Source organism: Brassica oleracea, chromosome C6 (genome assembly GCF_000695525.1).
Source record: "Brassica oleracea var. oleracea cultivar TO1000 chromosome C6, BOL, whole genome shotgun sequence".
Lineage (NCBI taxonomy): Eukaryota > Viridiplantae > Streptophyta > Magnoliopsida > Brassicales > Brassicaceae > Brassica > Brassica oleracea.
In genome coordinates, this window is record NC_027753.1 from 20,057,068 (window position 1) to 20,063,451 (window position 6,384).

The 6,384-nt window shown below is 27.3% G+C and overlaps 1 pseudogene; it reads left to right on the forward strand.

The window, feature by feature from the left end:
* Positions 1-1,921, forward strand: part of LOC106297685 — a 4,535-nt pseudogene extending 2,614 nt beyond the window's left edge.
* The last annotated feature ends 4,463 nt before the right edge of the window (positions 1,922-6,384 follow it).

The window sequence follows — 6,384 nt, forward strand, 5'->3', positions numbered from 1 at the left end:
ATCATGTGTATCTTCTTATAATAAAATTGTTAAACCATTGATCATTAATTTTTAACATAATAATTTTAATAGTTTTAGTCATTTATTGTCGTTTTTAAAAATTCAAAATATAACATATACGAAAAAATCTAAATTTTACTTTTATAGCTAATTTGATTGTTTAATTTATTTTAATAATATAAAATTAAACAAAAAATGATGGAGGAGATATAAATTGTTATCAAATCTTTATTATTAAAATCATTAATTGTCATATATATATTAGTCATTTATGGTAATTCCGTAGGTTTGATTTAAGGAAATAAAATAACATATCATATCATTATATCATATAGTTTGACCAACTTATGTATCTAACAACATATAAAAATCGAATGTGGACCTACTTATTTTTCAATTGAATGTAATTGACTACCTAATTGAGTGCCACCTATGCATTGGGGCCTATTTTAATTAATACAAAATTGAGGTTACATCTTTTCAAATGTTCCTCAATTAATATATAGGGGATTTGGCATGAAGTCAGCCACAAATTAAAATTTGTACCAAACTAGCTAAAGTATCATATTCTTAAGTTTGCAAATTTAAGTTTTATAATTCAACATATATAGTTCAGGTGATATCCTTACTACTCACTTAGGTCTACGTATGTTCTGCCACTTGGTGGGTAATCTTTTTTTATATAGTCTCAATTTAGCCGAAAAAACAAACTAAGTGAAAATAGTGTTTTAAAAGGAGTTTGGGAGGGCTGTTAAAGGGGCCTGTAGACGCTAAGATTTCACAGCAATATTTTTACAATATAAAAATCTTAAGATTATAATAACAAAATTATATAGTCCATTATTTATAAATTATGATACTTTATATATCATATATTAAATTATCCAAAATAAAATAATATGAATTTTATAAAATATAAATTAAAATAACATGCTATATTAATAACTATATTATTATATTCACAAATGCTTAAATGTACTTTAAGTTTCTATAGCCTTCTTTGAGGTTGCATTAGATCACCACCTACTTAACACCTAATATTTTCTTAAACAATGATCAAATGTTTTTAAAATAAAGCTTTTAATATTGTTCAAAAGCTCAAAAGTCTTGAGTCTCGAGTCAAGACTTGAGTACATTGAGTCAAGTCTTCAGTCTTGAGTCTTGAGTCAAGACTTGAGTACATTTGACCCAAAAACAAGTTTTGAAACAAGATAAGAATACATGGATTTGTTTCCAAATTATACACTAACAAAAAAAAATTGTAACACCAAAGGAAAACAATAAACATTTACACGTCGATGAATACGATCACAGACCAAATAGATGCATTCAACGTAAAATAAATAGTTAGTCATCCCTTCAAGTATGTTCAATCTAACAACCTTTTCCACAAAATTTACAGAACAATAGCTTTGTCTAGTAAGCCTCATTGCGTATTAATGTTTATGATCTCATTTTATACTCTTACTCTTTTTGCATCAGCGTTATAAGTCTCAGATGCTGTGGCGGACGCACCAGGACCAGGATCTGGTGGTGACGGCTTCATACCTCTAGCAAAAAAGCATGTCGTTATCCGCAACGTTGTACAGAACAGGCAAACTCTGAATTTACATTGCAAATCTAGTGACGATGACTTGCGGTTGATCCATATCCCTTTTGGTAATTCCTGGGGTTTCCGATTTCGTGTTAACATTTGGGAAACTACAAGGTTTCGTTGCCATTTTACGTGGTATTTTGGCGGATCGCACTATTTTGATATATTTTATTTAGTACATGGAGAGACGATAATGATTTTGGAAAGACTCCAGTTTGTAAAGAATGTATTTGGGAGGTGGGAAGAAACAACGAAGACGAGGCTATGTGTCGTATAACTCAAGATGGATCAGTTCGATATTGTTTAACGTGGGACGATGATGTGTAAGAAAATAGCTTATTGTTATTACCATCGTAATAGATTGTAACAGAATAATACCATTCATTATGTTCTAATGGTTAAAAGCTTTCTTTGAAGATTTATTTTTACCGTAAGATTTATTTTTATATCTAAATAAGCAAAATAAATTTCGAAGTGCATAAGCAAAAAAAATAAAGATGAAAATTTAACTACCACAATAATATTACAAAAAAAAAGTACTTTGTTCATTTCTCAAAGTGGGTGCTAAATATTAAAAATGAAAAAAAATATTAGTTTAAGGATTTATAGTGTAAATGATTTCGGAAAGCTTGACAACTAATCAAAATCTTAAGTTCAAAAATTAGACCAAAGATGTTAATGGTACCCCATAGAACTTAGGTATTGATCGGTGTTTTGAAAACCGGACCAGACCGATCGTGACTCGTTGAATAAGCCGAACCCGTTTGGTTTAAAACCCGGATCTGTAAAAATTAAAACCCAATAAAATCGGTGACCTGGATCAATTTGGAAATTCAGTTCTAAAAATCAACATATAATTAATGTCTGTTTTAACTGTCATTAAATTTTAATACTTTACAATTAATGTATGTATTTAATTGTGTTATATTTATTTCTATTTTTTAGGAAAAAAGTAAAAAAAAAATATCTCTTTGGCTCTCATATACTATTTTAATTTTTCATAGAATTTAAAATTTAAAATTTTAGTTGTAATAATAAATAAATGCAGTAATTTTAATGATCAATCATTTGGGTCTTTATCAGTTTATTTAGTTTTCACTTATTTACTATATATATAGCTAAATTTATTTTTATTATTCTAGTTAATGAAAGAGAACAAAGAACATATTACATTCAGAACTACTTTCTAGGTTTAGATAATGAAATTATATCATTATAAATATTTAACTTTGAAAAGCAGAAAACTCAGTTCAACCTGTTGAACTGGTCTAACGAGTCAACCAGTAGCTATACTGAACTAGTATTCGGTATGGTTTTCAAAACATTGGTATTGATGTTAGTCATTACTACTATAGAACACTCTAAGGCTGGGAGCATTAAGTTTCAATATATTGGTTTATCTTTTTATATGTGGGATAGTTAAAGCAATCCTAATGGTAAATTCTCAAATATATGCAATGTTTTAAAAATTGTACCGCATACCGACTCAATATAGCTACTGGGTTGTTGGTTGAACTAGTTCAATCGGTTGAACTGGGTTTTCCGTTTTTCCAAAATTAAATTTTTATAATGATATCATCATGACCTAAAAAGTAGTTATATATATGATACACTATTTATTCTCTTTCATTAACTAGAAAATTAATTATAATTTTAGCCATTATACAGTAAAAAGTGAATACTGTGTAGATTGAAACTAATAAACACGACTGACCGTTTAAATTATCGCATTTATTTATTCTTACAACTAAAATCTCAAATTTTATGAATATGGCCAAAATGAAAATTGTATATGAGAGCTCAAAAGAGAGATTTTTACTTTTTTCTTAAGAAAATAGAAATAAATATAAATAATTAAATAATTGAAATTTAATAACAGTAAAAAGTGAATACTGTGTATATGATACACTTACCCAGAAAGTTGATCTTAGTCTCCGGTTTTACCGGTTTTTAGCAGATTTTACTGAGTTTTCTTAAATTCAAATTTTATACCAAACCAAACTCAGATTATTCAACGAGTTCAGTCGAACTAGTTCGATCAGCCGATATGGTCCGGTTTTTACAACACTGAGTATTTGCATACAAATGTATTTGTATTTTATTAAGGTGGTGTTAATTATTTTTTAGATATTGAACTCAAGTCCAACAGATTTAAAGTATGTAATATTTAGAATGATTCTTTACTGATTTGTAATTTGAAGGTACAATAACTACCATCAAATTTAAAGTAAGCAGGATTTAAAATTGTTCTTTTTGATTTATCAATTAAAATATGTTAGATTTAGAATGATTCACTATTGATTGGAATATACAGCAGTAGATTTACTTATATATTTGGAAAAAAGTATTCATTGAACAAAATTGTGTATCTTCAAATAAGTATATAATTGAGTGCTTGTGCTTATTTTTGTGCGCACTGAACGTGTAGGCTTAACCATCAAACTTGGGACAAGTGTGTTAGCTATGAAAAATCTTGTGAAAGTTTGCATTTTCGGTGAATTTTGACCTCGTAAAAGTTTATTATATGCCAATATATTTTGATTTTGGAATGATTTACATTATTAAACACATTTGTCTTTTTTATCACTTATCATTTAAAATATACATTTTGGAATGATTTACATCTTGTCTTTTTTATCATGTCTTCATTTTAAGCACAAATATTAAAAATACATTACATATCTATGTAAATATCATTTAAATTTAAATATAGACCGTATAAAATAAAAAGTGTGTTTGGATTAATAAAATTTATTTATGTGTTTGCATCAATTTGATAATATACGTAATAGTCACTGCTTTTTTAATATTTAATATATATTTATAATTTCATAATGTATAAAAAATATATAATACGTAAAAATAATTTCTATATAATGTTTATCCCGCACAAGGCGTATTTCTTAATCTAGCAAGACTCTTATTATCTGAGGCACACAAGTGCTGATATCGATGACATTTAGAAACTAATTGGGTTGTGGTTGGGAAAACAAAAACTGTAGGCATTTTGTGGGTTTGATTCATCCATTAAATATAGCTACAAAAAGAATTGTTTATGTAACAAGAAGATGTAAAAAGTAACCAAAAAGCTAAGAAAAAGAGTTGTTTATGTAACAAGAAGATGTAAAAAGTAACCAAAAAGCTAAGAAAAAGAGTTGTTTACTACTTTATCCGTCTCACATTATATGATGTTTTCGAAGGTTTATGTTGTTTCAAAATATATGATGTTTTGAGATTTTAAGGCTAGTTTTAGTTTTATTGAAAACTGTTCAACTAATAAAATTTTAAGGCTTTTTTTATAATTGGTTAAATTATTTTAAAATTATATCTTTAAAAGTGGTTTTTTAGAAAATGTAATTTTTTTAATTTTTGTGCACTAAGTCAAAATGTCATATATTATGAAACTGAGTGAGTATTTGGTCGCTGAAGTAAATATCACATTCTATGTTTTTTTGTGGCTGAGATTGCATCACAAGTTTTTGGACCCTCATATATTATATATGTTCATGTTTCATATTTTGTTAAAAAAAATATACATACACATATATATATATATATATTTTTTAAATAAATTATAATTTTTTGTTCTATAATTTGATATCCATTTTACTATTTCGTACTTGAAACATTTTAAATAATATAAATATATATATATATATATATATAACTAATATGTGGATATAAAATAAGTGGGCAAAATACTTGTGGGCATGAGTCAATTATTCAATGCTTGGACAAAGAATGAGTGGATACAATAAGTGAACATGAGAAGTTTACAAAAGATGGAACAATGGTTGGATGGACAACCGATACATGGATATGAGCCTCATTCAGAAACAATTAGAGCGTGCAACTCTAGCACCAACACATCCACAAATTGCTTCAACTTCCTCCACTAGAGAATCACAAGCTTCCTCCAACTCGTTCAAAATGTCTGTCACAATCTTTCATTTTCTCCAACATTTCATATAACACAAGATCTCAAAATAAAGTATGTTTCAAAGGGTTAAAAGACAATCATCAAAGTAAAAGTGTATGGAAGTGAGAAATATTTTTTATGTTATTACAAAGTCAAAATGTGTCTATAAAAATAACTTTCTCATATATTTGAGCTTTTCCCACCTGTCATAAAAAAAGTAGCAAACATCTCTTCAACACAAATAAACAAATACACCGGGATACATATGACATAGTTTGCTGAAAATGATGAGACTTTTTGAATATAAGCATGTCCTTCTCTAGTGGTAGGTGCTTTGAATGTTTTGCACAACTTTTAAATTTTTTTTCACAGCCAATTTAATTACTAATCATAATCTTGTAAGAAAAAATGTAAAACTATAGTCCAAAATTTTTTAAAGGAAATATATTGGATTTATAATTCAATTTTTCTGTAACTTTATTCAGTGCTTTAAATACTTTTGATATAAATCTATACAATCTATACTATTAAAGCAGGATCCTATTGTCCTTTTTACCTTAGCATGCCCTCTCTTTATTAACATTGCATGTTTCATTAAGGACAATCAAGTAATATTAATAACACATCTATATTGGGCCATTTTTTCGGATCCAGCCCACTGTCCACATCATATCTCTCTTGGCCCATTTGGACCGATTAAGAAATCAGATCTAATTCTCACATGTTTTTTTCTTTTGGGCCATTGAGTCCAAGTTCAAATAATTTTTTTTCAACCATTCTTAATTATTATTTTTTTCTTAATATAATTTAAGCATTCATAAAAAAATTGAATTTTTACATTGAAAAGTATAAATCTTTATTAAAAGTATAT